Raw genomic sequence first — 16698 nt, 5'->3', positions numbered from 1 at the left:
GAACAGGTTTGGAATCCACTATTTAATCCTCGTTATTGGTATTCTGTACAAAGAGCTTTATTGTTATCGTTAGAAAGCTTTGACGTTCCCTGTCAGAATGTGGAATATTTAGCAAATGTTGAATTTTGCGCTGCGCATTTATTAAAGTATTTTCGTAGCCGACATTACATCGAATACTCACTGCGGTGCGGCGAATCAGGCTTCATGGAGATTGACTTTCGAGCATCGACACACAGACTTACCTGAAACAAATCGAAAAGGAAGCGACGTTACAACGTGTATGTTTTATATATGTTGACGGTAACGCGCATCGAATATTACTGGACCGCGTACGAGAGGATCCGCATCGATTACTACAACTCTCCACGAAAATCGCGCCCCGGGGAAACTTTTAACATTCGCCAAGACGATGGGAACGGAGAATTCTTTCCGCTGCGGAACAAAGTGCGTATTCGCGGCGGACGTTATCCATCTTTTCCTCCGCCGTTAGCTACGTCGGATGAAATTGAGGAACATTTTGACGGAACGTAGTTTAATACGAGAGAATATAAACGACGAGAGGGCGGAAAATGAATAGATATCGAAAAGGGGACCTCCAATGCTCGCTCATCCCCCGTACAAAGGTCACTTACGCAAAACAACTGACCTCGAGTCGAAAGTCAAACCTGTTATGAGCGAAATGAAGACACGACACGATTATGTCGGCCGTCTCACGTGGATGACGCCTTGAGATTAATGTACATACGCTGCTCGTTTACAATTTGCATGCGCGGGGTGACAATGAAAGCGGCGAGTACGAAAGTGGGTAAGCCGCGACCTCGTTCGCTCCATAAGTCACGCTCACGGTCGGCTCTAAGTCTTCCGCCGACCCGAGCATCGTTCTGACCTCCTCCCACGTTCCCATTAGCTTTCAGATATTATAGATGTATTTGCACACACACACACACTTTGCAATACATTTGTTTACTCCTCTTTGATGTTATTCAAAATTAATATTTTCTTTATTATACATGATTTAGTATTAAAAAAAAAGAAATCTATTGTTAGTTAAACAAAACGATTGCTTTCGTCAAATTTCTCTAATTTTAATGAAATTTACATTGCAAGAAATTTCGGTTTAATTATACGCTGCAATGAAAAACGCGATATAGAAGAGCAATATTAACATATCGAAAAACATACTGGTTGAAACGTATGCTTGTTACGTTTAGAACCAGCTCCGATGTATTCCACCTTATTTATCCGATTTCGTGATGAATATAATTATAAAATTATATTATCCGGCTAGATACATAGTCAGGAAGTATCATGTAACGTTTTAGTAACTATCAGCGCACAAAAAAGCTATCGCTAGCAACAAGTTGCTTAAGAACTTGTTGGCTGGAAACTTAATTAATGTGTAAATGATGGTTATCATGACTGGCGAACGATAGCTCAGCGCAAGGTGTTGTTCGACATAGTTTAGCGACACGATTTGTCGCGAAAGCTGAATTCTTGCGAAAGGAATTCGCATCTTACGCGACATTGGCGTTAATTAAGATACTGTTACTGCGACGTTATGTCAGCAGTGGCAAGGAGTGGGAATACTCTGCCTAACGAGATCTTTAATCCACTCTCTAAAAGTGAATCAGTGTATTATCACTGGGAAACAGTCAATAGTCACTTATTATAATAGTTATAAGTATAGCACTGTAAATCAGTAAAATATCACTGAAAGGAATAGTTAATAATATTAACTGCTGAAATCAATAATATTAAACTACTAGAAACAGTGATTTTCAACAATAAAATCAGTGATGTGAGCTATTCAAATCAGTGAATATCCCAGCAAAAATATTAATTAACACTAATAACCTTAATATTATAATTTTCTATTCAAGAATTTAACTGTAACGTAAAACATGTATATGTGTTGAGTTACTTTACACATTGTTAAGTAGAAAATTATAATATTAAGATTATTACATCTCTTCTTCCCCATCGATTACTTTCAGAGCACTGAGCAATTCTTATTAATGTTTTAGGTGGATTTTTAAAATTGTTAACAACTTGAGCTCTTACTTTGATTTCGTTATGTTTAGCTTCATAACGCATACAGTTATACAACTGAAGAGGTCCTGACCACAAGATACAACGTGGATAATGCATTAAATGATGGAATTTATTGATCATATTAATAATTGGATAACAAATAGATAGCGGATTTCGATCGTAAGAAATAATAAATGCAGCAAGTTATGCGCAAAGAGACCAGTTTCTCGTAAAAATTTTATTAAGCTATGCATGTAATAATGTCATTTTTATTTGCGAAACTTAATCGCGGGCTATAAGCGGGATTAAAGAATAAGGGAGATTTAGAGGGAGAGAAAAAGGGTCATTTTATTATTCCCTAAGCCCGCGTGCCATAAAACGTTCACATATATAAACCTATTAAAACGCGTGTAAAGGAGGATATTTTCAGCATCGTCTCACCATCTCGCTTTTTAACAAATTTCACTTGTATGCTATATTTCACACAATCGAAAAATAGAACATATTAATAAATTAAATAATATTTAATTTATTTGACATTAAAAATTAATTATAATTAAATAAAAATTTAAATATATTATCATTATAATCATTTTTTTTCATCGAGATAATTTTTAACGACTTTATGAAATAAACTGTCCAATAATATACGAAATGTATTATCAAGTGAAATTTGTAATATCGTGATAGCTTTGTAACTTGACTAGCGATACTGGTAATTCTATACTTATAGAGTTTATCTAACGTAATAAATTAATATAAATTTCTCATCATCGTAATTTAATAACATCGAAGATTTTGATATCGAAACCTGCAATATACTGAAATTAATATTAGTATAATATTAATATAAATGAGTATTGTGCGAGTTTTATTACGAAAGTTTCAATTTGCTAAATGCATACGGTTTTATTGTAATTGTGTGTTGTTGTTGCATGTTGTTGTTAAAATGAAGAGAAGAAATATCGATTCTCATGAGATCGTTCATGAGGAATTTCTATCAAGTGAACAAACAATGAAACAATATTACTACTGAGACGTTTTTAAGCGTCTGCAGAAGACCGTACGACGATTTCATTCGGAAGTTACAGAAAGTTGAAACTTGCATTATGACAACAAGCTCGCTTATTTGACTTTTTCAATTCGTAAAGTTTCAATTGAAAAACACTTCGATTTCTCAGTTCTTTAAATTTACTATTTTTTCCGAAACACATAACTTATTTTTGTTTACGAGATTAAAATCAAATATCAAAGTTCAGCATTTCGAGATTACCTCAAACATTCACGTCTGCTTAGCTAGCCTCTTTGTGCAAATTCAATAAAAAAATTATATAATTATGCATTAATTATGCGCTCACCAAATTTTTAAAGAAAAAATTTTACGCTATTTTAGTTTAGCAAAAAAAAAAATTTCTCTTGTGGGGGCTCACTGGCTGTCCATTCAGCCAAATTAATTAGTGCATTATATTATTCTTTTATTGAATTTGCAGAAAGTGGGGAGGGAGGCCTAGCTAGGCAGACATTCAAAATTACCTGTGAATAATTAGAACGGTTAAGGTAACGCTCTCTTGGAATTAATTTTATTACGTTTTATGCGCCACATCTCGCGTGTAACGTACTTAGAAAATAGGTAATGTTGACAAAGTGATCTGGAAAATCTGCCGCCTCACGTAACCTGCATACTTGCACACTGCTTAAGTGCATGCCCAACCCCGAGAAATTTCGTAGATGCAACAATCTCAAAGCTATTACCGGGGCCTATGGCCTATTACGTCTAGTGCTGTGCGATGTTATACATATATACGTGCACGCCGTATGGCGCGACTCGGCACTTTCAGAACGGGAAGCGGCAGTGCAGTAAACAGTATCGAAATCGACGGCATCGTTTCTACATTTGCGCCCTGATAATGCACACGACCGCTCCAGTCTGACTGGGAATACTCATTATGTTAATTCAAACATATTGCAAACCGCGATATCAGAATCTTTTACACCACTAACAATAAGTTATATAATTACGAGAAGTGAATATATTAGCTTATCGTATGTTTGCGAGCGTGTTCCCGATATTCGCAGTTTATAAATCTGTTAGCGAGCGCTATTATAATATTTAAACAGAAAGTGAAGCTGGAAGGTGAACAGACTCTCATTTACTTTATGCACCAGTTTGCTAATTTGTACGAACAGATGCCAGGTGAAATTAGAGGTGAGGCAATGGCGAGTGCGCATTGTGATTCGGCTCGTACACCGGGCGGCTCGTATATTTCCAGTATCGATTCCACGTTTTCCAGTCATTAGCCAGCAATTGTAGTTGTAAGCACGATGTGAAACCTGAGTAGAACAAAACAACAGCAGGTTGCAGCGAAAACTATTTTCTCTACGCAGTTTATCGGGTAAACTCTTAAGGGAGAATACGTCAAAGCCAGAAATTAAACGTATTGGTTTATCGAGAATGCTCGAATTAAATCGAGCGTTAGTCTGCTGCGGAATGCTCTTATTTTTTCGTTGAATTTATTCCGCGTAACAGCCGGCTCTGAATTGATAAGTTTCCAAACTTGATAACAAACATAATTCCCCATTACGAAACTTGTTTCGTCGCAATTAACATCCGGCTCCTAGGCAAAATCCTAGCGCAATTAGAATTTCCAGTGCATAATAAATTCCATATCTGACATATTACGAAATGTATCGCAGTCTGCATTATTTGAGCCAACACGCCCGCATGTGATGCAGTGTTTGCTTTAATTCATTTTAGAGTAGCTGCAGATTGTCGTGGAGAATGATAATTATACGACAGCACTTTTGTCATGCAGGACAGATGATGGCAATTGCGCGTGTCGTCTCTCTTTCTCTCTCTCTCTCTCTCGCGACACGTCAAACGTTTGAGCAATTCTGGAATAAATATACGAGATGAAAAAAATCAAATATGACTTATATTCTCTCGCATCTCGGTGCGCCGTGAGAAAGCAATTAAAAAAATGTGTTTGTTCCATCCGAAAAGTAGTAAAAAAAAAAGAGAGAGACCAGGAAGTTTCAATTCATAAAGGATTTTGGAGTCAGTCGTGTGTATTTCGCTTAATGAAATGTAAATAGTTCAACATTTTGGATATAGAGCGAAATCCCGGTCGGGATTTCAATTTCGTCCAATCAGACGTAACTTCGTCTCGTCTATTGCTAAAACTTACTCCGCCGGTGATATTGTACTATCGACCGAATATCATTGTATACGTTAGTGAAACGACAACAAGAAGATCCGAGTTCTAACCGAAGATATTCATCGAAGAAGGATGGCGAATCGAGGAATCCATTGTTCGTTTCCTATTATTCGGCATGCCAGAATCAATCGTGGATTCGTTGTATCCGATCTGCGAAAACTAATTTCTCCAAACGTCCTTTAATTTAATTCAAACCAATTGTGATGTCTCCCGCTCGTACCAACGAGTGCGCTTTCGTTACTAGTATATTTTTTTTTTTTCTATTCTGAGAGCACGTCCCAAAACATACAACTGACTCAATTAGTATTTTAATTAATGTTTTCCCACATGTGGATCTTGAATAATTAATTACTTTGCATTACGAAGCCGCTTGAATATAAAGTAAATGTAATGATAACAAATCCACTTGTTTTTTCAAGTCCGTCGTGTCCCATAATAATTCTTTCAGTTTATTGCGACGCAAATAGAAAATGCGACGCGAGGCAAACGTATCAATAATATGTAACAAATGAAAATTTACAGCAATATTGTATCTTTGTGCGACGTTAAGAAAAATGCTATTAAATAATAAATGCTCGTTGTCCGTTCAATTATTTACATCGGTGTAACTCCATTTCGCTAAAGAATGAACTGTCGCTCCCTGGAATATTACGATTATGAGCAGTCCTCGGGAGTTAGTTTTAATGAATCTAATTACATCCTCATAGCTTGGCCAGCGGCGTGGAACGAAATGAGTCGCCCGAGGATCTTTTGGTTTTACCTGCGGCTTTATCGTCGAACAAAAACCCAATGTAATGTCGTATTGAACAAAGCGGCAAATGAAGTTTATTTGGAACATTTACAAACCACGCAAAATTGTATAACGCGCTTTTAGCAATAAAAAAGCAATAAAAAGCGCTTTATCCGTTCACTGTAAAATCTTATTTTTAGTATTACTTATTGACTTCTGACTATTTTTATAGCTCATTATAATTAACGTCGTGAAGAAAAAGGCTCATTAAAATTAACGTCATAAAATTCTAAAATGGATAAGCTAAGACATAAAATAATTATTAGGATTTTAAGATTTATCGTGCAAGCACGGAACATCCATTAGACGATAAAATATGTATATCAAAAGCCAAGCGATCGGAAACGCTTATGGGGCAGCGTCATATGCATTTAAGATGCCGGCATAACTTCACTGCAAGACGCGTTCTATATTAACGTCGCGGTAATATCTAAGCTAACGAGATTCAAGAGCGGGCAGAGTGCTCGTAAACAAGGCGCTCATCGTAGGGAAAGGGCTATTGATATGAATCGCGCGCATCGGCGCTACGAGTAGCATATACGTAGATCCGGCAGTGTGATATATAATATTAGCTGTGATGTTGTGCCGCAGAGGCCTTTATATGTACAAACTGATGTAAAAAAATCACACGCGCCGCACCGATGAAATTTATTTAGTTTTATACATGCAACGTTTGTCCACAATACGGTGAGGCACATAAAACAACCTGTATATTAAACCAGAAAAAATCCACAAAAATATTCCCGTCACCCGGTCGCACCCATTAAAGAGAAAATTCATCCATGCTAACCGGATCGCAATATACCTGAACCAGAACGCCAAATGGCGATTCGTTATATCCCTCAATTCCACGGGCGTACAATGGTACCATTTCAAGCATCGCGAAAGCGCTTTTCGTGGCACGCCGTGAAAAATAGTTACAGCTTGTAAAATAATTGTGATTCAATAATCGTGACGCGATTTTCTATACGAATAAACTTTCTTCGCGGCGCTAATTTAATAGCGGACAATTGCGCTATGCAAACGCAACTTAGCGTTAATTCAACCGAGACAATTTTATATCAATAGTAAACGTGCACTAACAAATAGAGTAAAACCGTTTTGAATGTTATCGCGCAATATAGAACTGTCATTCGCAGGAATTTCGAACGCCCATAGGGACGGTATTCCTCCGGGTTTCGTATGTATCGGAATTTTTGTCGACGGGAGAGATCCTGAAAAAAAAAGCATCGCCCGTCGTAAAACGCGGTGATATGGTTCGGGCGGATCGTGCTTTGGAAGCCCCGTGTCTTTGCGAAAGTTCGTAGTTAGGTTGCCGCCGTTGAAAAGTTCGTCCTTTCAAAAGACGTCTTTGGGAGAAAATAATTTTCGCGTGACAGCGTGTAGCTCGAATTGCGGGGGATGCAGTCCCATTACGCTCCGGCTCTATCTAGCCGTCCTGCGGGAACCATACGCGCTAATGCATACGCTTGCACGCAATTGCGAATCGCCGGATATCTACTCGCACATTCGCAACGGTCCGTACAGTCGGCGCGATACACATCGTTTCGTCCGTAGTGGTACAGCAATTAGCCTGAATGCCCGACCAGCGGTAGCTAAAAAATAGAATAACCGCAAAATGTCACTGCCAACTGCCGTTTGTTTTGGGAATTCTAGAAATATCCTTGAAATTGCGACAGTTTTGAAGTACAATTTGGGAATCGCGCCGATGTTGCGTGTCGGCTTGCGACAGAAGTATAATTGCTTAGAAATTTTCTACGTGCAATCGCAGGACGCAATATATGTTTTACTTCACGTGAATATGGAATCTTTCATTATTTTTAACGAGCGATATTCTGCAAAGCTATTTTTTTGCTGAATACGGAAAGTGCACAAACGTCCCTTTGATATAAAATCACGTTTCGGTCCACTTCCGATCCTCTTCGAAGGATCAAAAGCAAACAATTTTTGGAACTATTGAAGAGGACCGGAAGTGGATCGAAACGTTTGACGTTACTCGTATTTTTGAATTTCGATACTTATAGCTGTTATAACCATTTGTGTGAAAAATTGCACTTAAATTTTCATTGACTTTGCTCTCGTTATTGCAACTCTCGCAGAGACGTTTGTGCTTTTAGTTTGATCATAGTCGGCGTATTACATAAAAACACAAGCACGAAGGAAAGAAATCCGCTCTACTTGTTGCTGTCGGATAGTTAAACGCAAGGCGCGGTTTCCCGCGGATTTAACAAATATAAAGACGCGTATCTCTGACGGAAGAATACGATTCTGCGAGAAGACGACATTTCCATATTTTCATTTCTTTGCCTCCGGTGTATACATGGAAACACGCCGCAATCTAGAACTGACTCAAAAGATTCAATGACATGCAATTGGAGTTATTGGGAAAAAAACGCAATTTGTGACATCGCTCTTGGAATAAAGTTGACAGGGCAATTATGCGATTTGCTTTAAGGAAGAAGCCTCGGAATGAAACCTTTGTAATGCAATGCCGCACTCTTGTGAACTACGTCAGGCCAGTGCATCTTTAAAAGAACGAAAGATTGGATACGAAAATACGCTTGTCAGCGTCATAATTTCACTTGCGAGGCAATAAAAATCCATTTCTTTCGCTCGGAATTGATTGCGCGGTATAAGAGACAGGTTCAGCGAGAGATTTAAGGTCAATCGATTATCCGACAAAGAAGAGATATGGTGTCCTATCGATATATCCGCGTTTCTCAGGAAGACTTACGATGCGGATGATGAGAAAGAGATTGCCGCAAAAATGGGACACTTTCAACTAACAAAGATCTGGTTTTTATTGCAAAAAACGGGCAAAACCGCTGAATAGTTTATGATTTCCAAATGGATGATTTCCAGAGGATGGGAAAACACTCAGCAAAACGTGGAGATTCTATCGCGAGGCATACATGTCTGATGAACTATGTATGCCGAAAGAGTTATCTCTCTAAGCACAGATTCAGACGACCGAACGGGAAATGGAAGGATTTACATACGAGGTAAACCGATAATACTTCAGTTTAAATATAAAAGCCAAAGCTTTCCCGTAGCTTTTCCAGAGTGCCACTAAAGACTGAATATTTGTAACGCTTTTACCAACATTCTACATTGAATGTTGGACGTAAACAGAAGCAACGGTGCGTTTCTTTGCTTGGGTGTAAAAGATTAACGCCGACGTCTGATAATCACATTGACGCGAACGGGAGAGCAACGAGGGACGCGAGTCGGTAATCTGTTGGAATATACACGGTGATCGCAAGACAATCCTATTGCGACGCTTTGGGGATTAAATCAGTATCCATCAGCGCGACACATCGATACGAAAGAATAACGATACGACGCGTATGCGACGTAAACAAAAACTAACCGTCGAATCAATTCGATTTCTTCGACACAATCGGACCTTCATAAAATATATATCTCTCGATGATAAATATAAATCTCGATAAAAATATATTTCTCGATGATGACGCAATTAAAATTAATGATACGATATGAAAGCGGGAATTTTGCGCGTTATCGTTCACAGTCGTATCTCTTAGTCGGTAGATTATTTCGGTAGAACTGTAACGCAATTTAGACGACGAGCGCGATATCGGAAACTAATAGACTGATATTACAGCAGAATTTGATAAATTTTCTTGAATGAAAATAAAAGTTGTTGAAAAATGGAGCAAAATTAAACTGCTATTTTAGAATCTCGCTATTGATTTTCGCAATATATAATAGTTGATATATTAAGATTATCGCGCGTTCGTAAAAAAAATATAAGAATTTGGGTTAAGTAATTAAATTTTTTATCTTAGCAGCTATCTTCTTAAATCCACCTTTTTAACCTTTAATGACCGTCAAGAATAAGTTATAAGCTGATGAGATGAAAATTCCGCATATCGTGATGAAAATGAAGTACACAAGCCGAAATTCCATTTCGACGCGATCGATCTTGCGGCTCGCATCGCGTGCAGTTATTCAGCAATAGCGGCAGCATCGGCTGTGAATGAATCAAAGCATGCTCGAATAAATAGACGAGGCGCATTATAGAGTACAAGCACGAATGAGTTTTGAGAATGTACGCGCATTCTCGCACGCGTGCACCACAAGTGGCGATACAAGGTCGCTTTCGAGTTTAACTGGCGATTACCAGACCAACCACATCTATTCAGCAATTAGTATTCTTCGGCGCGCAATTAACTGGTCGTGAATTCGCCCGCGGAATCGACCATCTCATATGCGCGGGACTTGAAATCCTTCGCGGGCCAATTAGTGCCGAAATGAAGTATAGACATTAGAGCGAGTTAATTCCCGGGAGCACTTTTCGTCTCTCGAACCTTCGTCCTCAAACCCCAGCGGATTGCGACTGTGATCTTGGCTCGGGTGAAAGCACCGAAACTCGCTTCCGAATGCAACGTGCCATTCGCGACTCGGCCACTACCCCTTTTCCTTCTCGCTTTCACTCCTGCCGGCAACACCCCGGATTACTTCATTTTCCCCTTCGTTCCTGGCCGCTGCCCAACCATCCACGTTGCATTCCGCCGGCGCTCTGCCCGCAGAATCCCATTGGCTTTTGGCGGCATGAGTAGCTACGTTTTCGCAAGAATCCGACACTCTCGCTCTCTCCCTCTCCTTCGTCTCTCTCTCTCTCTCTCTCTCTCTCTCTCTCTCTCTCTCTCTCTCTCTCTCTCTCTCTCTCTCTCTCTCTTCCTCTTCTCCGTCAAGTTGATCGTTCTCTCACCCTCGGGGGGTTTTCGCCGTCTCTCTTGCACGCTCACCCATTTTCTCTGTCGCTCTTGCACGACGCCAAATTATCCCGACGTAACGGGTGCGGCTCGACGCCTGTTTCAGGCTAATAGCCGGGATTTCTGAAAATTTATTGGTCCACGCTCGAGAAACTTGCAGCCAAACGGCTGCAGGACGTACGCGAGTTTCGGCTTACGAATTACCAATACCACCTGTGAGGTCCGTCTAACTTCGTCCAGCGTCCTTCACGACCGCGCATTGGTTTACGGGCAGCTTATCGCATTTCCAATAGAGAAATGTGATGTATCGTGCTCACGCTTGAAGAGATACATCGGACTTGTTAGCGAGTTCTGTTGAGTTTCGTCGGTAACAGTAGCCGATTTAAAAATCTCACATTTTTTGAAGAAGCGAAAAGTTATTTTATTACGCTGCATATAGTTGTAAAAAATGTAAGAGTGTACGTGTTTTATCATGATTTATTTTTTAGCGTATCACTTCATATTTTTTCTCGTGTATTTTTCATCAATTTTTTTCAACGTGTTAAAATATTAACATCAATTAGAATTGACAAAGTGCACATCAGTTTCTTTTTTTCTCGCATAAAAATGTACGGTAAAATAATAAATTTAAAATAATATTTCCAAAAAAATTATATGTAAAATTCGAAGGGAACGGTTATTATACCTTTTCGTGCGCAGTTAAATTTTATCAATAATAAAAATTCATCTTCCTGCTATGCCGAGTAGCTGCATGCTGTAATGGTTGCTGGATTGCCGCGAAGTAGAACCATTCATCACCGACCACGCAGCTGCGGAAATTTTTCGAATTTGCACGTGCTCTTACAATTCCGATAATTACATTTCGGTTTATATTCCGATATGAACTGAAGTGGACGAATCCATTATAGCATTGGACAGCTCAAACAGCCGCTGTTGCTGGATTGACAAATCGCGAATAATACCATCGGTCGTGTTATTATTACAAACGTTGATTCTGGTTCCAGTAATACACGCGTAATTACTTTTCGACCGCTGTGTTTCTGCCGGCAAGATTATTTCTTATTTGCAATGAGATATACATGTATGTCCACAAAATAATTAAAGGACAGTTCGCCGCCATTCTGTTTACTCTTAACATGTTATATAACAATCCACGAGACAAGCGGGCGACCACCAGTGCTAGTTATTTCACGTAACACGCTAAAGCGAAAATACCCGCGTGCTTCACTGAGATGCAATGCGGTTTGAAGCGACCGCAACGCTGCACACAGCCTTCGCGTAATCGGTATCAAATGCATTAAAGATTTTGCGGAAATAGTAAGACACTCGCTTCCCGATGATATTTTTCTTCTTTCTTCTGTGAAAGTTACTCAAATGCTTTAGCAACGATAAAATTAGATATTGCATTTAAAAGCATTTTATATATCGCTTTGATCGATTACAGAAACATCGATAATAATATTAATATAAAGTCATAAATTATTTACAATATCAAACGTGTCGTATTGCAAATTTCGAATTGAACACATCGAATTTCGATTGAAACACAGGTATCTCTGACATTTCGACATTATTACAAGTTAATAATTAATAAACTTACACATAACAGATAACCTATACGCAAGAACAAAAAAATTAATCAATTTCCGAAACCGTGCACCAGTTATTTTTATTAACATCGATACATCCTTGTTCACTAATAAGGATGATATAATAACGAAAAATATACGGGCCAAGGATAAGAACCAGAAAGAACGAAGGAAGGACAAAGTACAAAGGATCAGTATGAAAAGAGATAGATGTATGAATAGAGTTCAAGAGCTCTCTTGTACGAGCCGTCTAACTATTCAATGGAGACTCGCAATCTTTTCAAAATTGCGGCATTACATTTCCGCTGTTAATGCGAGCATATAACTGAGTACGCAGAAGAGACTGTTACGCAAACGAAATTCTCTCTCCTAACGACTAGGTTTCACCTGCTTCCTAGAGATGGAATTGGGAATTCTGGGGAAATTCGTAAGATTTGTAATGCGAGCACATCGATGGATCAATGTTTCAAACTCCTTATTATATAAAAAAAAAATATTTTATAAAGAAATGCGACGATGCATTTATTAAATGCGACTCTTGAATTAATTTTTCAAATAATTTTATCGTACATGATGTTTCAACAACATCTTGGAAAATTTTTTCTATGCTTTTGCACGATTCCCGTATCATAATAATTGCGACTACTGCGCAGGAAGTTTTTTATAAGAGAGTCCGTTTGATGGCAAAAATTGTCGTCGTCGAAATTGTCCTGGAAATAGAAAGAGACTACGGGAACAATAATATCAAGCACGGTGGCATGGCTACGTTACGCTTTTAACGTATTTCTACCTATAGATAGAGCTAGAATTCATTGTTCTATGCATCGTTCCGTGCGGTTGTTTCACTTACGTCGACCCTGGATTTCGTTTACCAGGCGTACACGTAGGTATGCTCCGCGCTCTCGTATTCAATGCGAACAACAAACCGCAATAATATAAATCACAATGTTAATGTCCAGCTGTCTCCCGGTTCCTCTGCTGCACAAAGTGGGATATTGACGAAGTAGCGCCAGATGTTTCAGTTACACACGAATTAACAAAATATCACATCCACAAACATCTGGTTTGTTATTGTTAATACTGGAGAATATATTTGGAAGAGAAATGTTAAGGAAACATCCATTTCGCGAATTTGTTAAAAACGGATAGCAAAAACAGTCGTTTTCATATATATATTATCACATCCGCGATTCTGTTTTAATTCAATCAAAGCGAAATAAAGAACGTGAAGAATAGGGGCAATCCATTTCGCGTAATGAAAGTCCGATACGGATGTAAAATGCGCCAGCGCGTTGCGAATGCTGTAGAGGCCGAAATATCGTATATCGCGCGCTAATGTTTTTGCAAGCCGACCGCGGAGCGACGTCAGTCCATATCGCAACTTCGTACCGAGCTAGTTATATTGTTCCCATGAATACAATTCATCACAGATTATATTGCGCGATGCATGCAGATGTCGGAGCGGATTATACTTTACTGGTGCATGTGTGCGTAGCGCCCCGAACACTTGGTATCTGTTCGATACGAGGCGCAGCAGCTTAAATCTTTCGCATTTCATTTTGTAGGATTTCGCGCGCTCACGCTAAAGTTACGAAGGTTCTTAACGATGCCGGAGTTGGCTCTTTTGCAAAGAATAGTGAAATTACGCGCTTTAACTCCTCCTAAGACGTGCTTCTTGCGCGGAATCGCAGACGATGGCGGTCCGCGCTTCTTTTCCCGTTCCGCAAAGATATAACTTCGCCAACTTTGGAATTTAATACAGGGAAAGTTATTGAACGCGCGATATACGTCGGAAACACGACATTTACATGCTCAACACGCTCCTGTAGCACGCTGTAATCTTATTATTATTTTGTTACGGGTATATCACAAGATCAGCGAAATGATATACGATCATTATTTAAAAAAAATCAATCACCAATAGGAAAATAAAATTATGAATAAATTATGAAGGAATATTGCCAATATATATGCTAATTATAAATAAAAATTAGCATTTCTGTCGTGATAAAATAATTAAAATATTTATAAGATTATTATTCATATTTATAAGATTATTTATCATTTTTATTGTATTATTATTATTTTAATAACATATTACTGCATAATATTACTGGCATTCATTATCTAATATTCCAACGTTATTAGTAATTAAATTTTTGATGAGCAATTTAGCTGGTGATATAAATGTAATAATTACAATGCAATGCTATTACAGTTGTAATTCGCGTTTCAAACGCTTTGTTTGACTCTGTTTCGATTAATTGAGCAAATAAGCGTATTCAATATGTTTCAACATTTCTGTATAGAATGCATTCAAGCGATTCGGGAATAAAATCGGGCAACTGACGGAAATGTCAAAATGTCTCGCCATGTTTCGCGTAAGTCAAACTTAAATATCACGTCATATTCTTGATTCGCATCTCAACTTCTCACACAGTCAGCTGTGTCGCAATTTCTATAAACCTCCCGCGCGTTGCACTTAATTTAACAATGTTCCTCATTCGAGTGGGTATGAGAGCCGCAAATATTAGGGGAACAAACAAGCCGCGGAGAGTTACACCGACAGTAGCAAGTGGTTTAAAGTTCCGCTAGTGCCGTATAGAATAGTGCACCGATAAAGTGAATCATTTCCTCGATACGGAAAGACATTTTTCCCGGGCGCGCCAGCCTCGCCCTCCTCGGTTCTCCGCCGAGGTACATCATAATAATGCAGTATCCGATAGCACAAAATTACCTCGCGGCATCACGACGAAAATACTATCGCCGCAATCGCGCGACACCGCCCCCGCCACCCGAAAGACATTTCCAATTTTAATGGGAAAACTCGAGCTGTCGGTGTGAGATGTTCATCGGGGAGTGCGGGAGTGGTAGGAAAATTGAGAAGCGCGGCCTCGGGAAAATAAATAAGGCAAACGCGGTAGTGCTTGATAGTGGAGTGTCTGCGAGAGAACAAGCTTGTGAGGTGAGGAGCTTCAGTTTCAGAGACGGACGAGCGAAGTGAGAAAACTTGTAGCGAAAAGACAGGCCTCAAACACAGCAGATGCTCTCGCGGCTCTCTTACGAGATAATAAATTCAGAAATGTGATAGCGAGAGTTGAGAAAGTGGTTGGCGAAGCAATTTCGACGTAATCGAGGAAATTGAACTCTTAACACTCTTAACACAAATATTTTTCAACTTATTAATATGACCTTTCGCGATTGCTTTTCCATTTGGCACGTGCGAGTAATTCCATTTGGCACGTGCGTAAAAAACACTTCATTTTTCTTTGCAAACTTGAATTTTGTAAAATAACGAAAGCTCTCAATCATAGTAAAAGATAAAGATACGTAGAAAATGCGTTTTCTCCAGTCGTGTGTAACAACGACAGTCTGTGAGCGGGGAGGAAAGCCATTTATCTTGATGCAACGTCTGTGATATCCGTACTTCGCGAGCCTGTCTTTCCTAGAGATGTCTGGGAAAGCTCTTGTAGCGTACTATACCCCATCGACAAAGCTCACGATGCTAGGCAGAGCATAACTACCTTCGAAATGCTGCTATCTGAATCGTGCAAAAGTCGAGTATCATAGGATTGATGGAAAATATATGAGATTCCGACGTTGACAAATCCTTAGCAATATTGCATTGAGATTGCAAATATTTTGTTGAAGTAGTACCTTACAGTTCAAATTTTCTTGTGTAGAACGTCGTAAAATTCACTTTGATATCCTTGAAGACTGTAACGAGCACACTACGGGGGAAATATACGTTAGCATCGCAAACATTTTTTGATCGAATGTCGAAAAATTCAAATATAGCTCTCGCGAACGTGCAACGCGATACGATCGTAATATCCGCGCGTGCGATTGGATTGATAAGAGGCCGCGCGTATCTCCAATCTTTCTTTCGCGCCGAAGAAAATGGAAAAGTCATTGAAGCCGCACAGTGAGCGCAATTTATTTCATCGAATACCATTGTGCATTCCCCGATCGCCCCAATTTCTTTTGTTGTGTTTTCTTTCTCTCGGTTTTCTTCGAATCGATCGCTTCTCGCATATCGAAAGGGCATTCGCTTCCCCATCGACGATCGTTTCGGTGATTCCGGCAATGCGGAGGAGCTCTGGATCACGTATGTCTAGCGAAACCGGTCAAATTGGTGTTTAGTTAATGAATACAAAACAGGATGCGAAGCAGTCAGCATCGATGCAGCAATTTCTGTGTAATAAATTTTTCTTCTTTTTACAACGAGTCAATAATTCTGCGGTTTGAGAAACAAAATATTAGATAGATCTGCGACGTTTGTTCATTATCTAATAATTTTCCACCGTTTCGCAATCACAGCAGCATTAACTTTA

At 39.1% G+C, this 16698-nt stretch overlaps 2 protein-coding genes across 12 annotated transcripts in view; one reads left to right on the top strand and one right to left on the bottom strand.

Annotated features, from left to right (window-relative positions):
• The window catches only part of LOC105668304 (deoxycytidylate deaminase-like), a 240138-nt gene that overhangs the window by 146066 nt on the left and 77374 nt on the right, over positions 1–16698 (top strand). The gene's annotated exons all lie outside the window — the stretch shown is intronic.
• The window catches only part of rg (rugose), a 284521-nt gene that overhangs the window by 230579 nt on the left and 37244 nt on the right, over positions 1–16698 (bottom strand). The window lies entirely within an intron of this gene.

This window comes from Linepithema humile, chromosome 7, assembly GCF_040581485.1.
Source record: "Linepithema humile isolate Giens D197 chromosome 7, Lhum_UNIL_v1.0, whole genome shotgun sequence".
Lineage (NCBI taxonomy): Eukaryota > Metazoa > Arthropoda > Insecta > Hymenoptera > Formicidae > Linepithema > Linepithema humile.
Note: the sequence above shows the minus strand (reverse complement) of the source record. Positions and strands in the feature narration are given on the sequence as shown.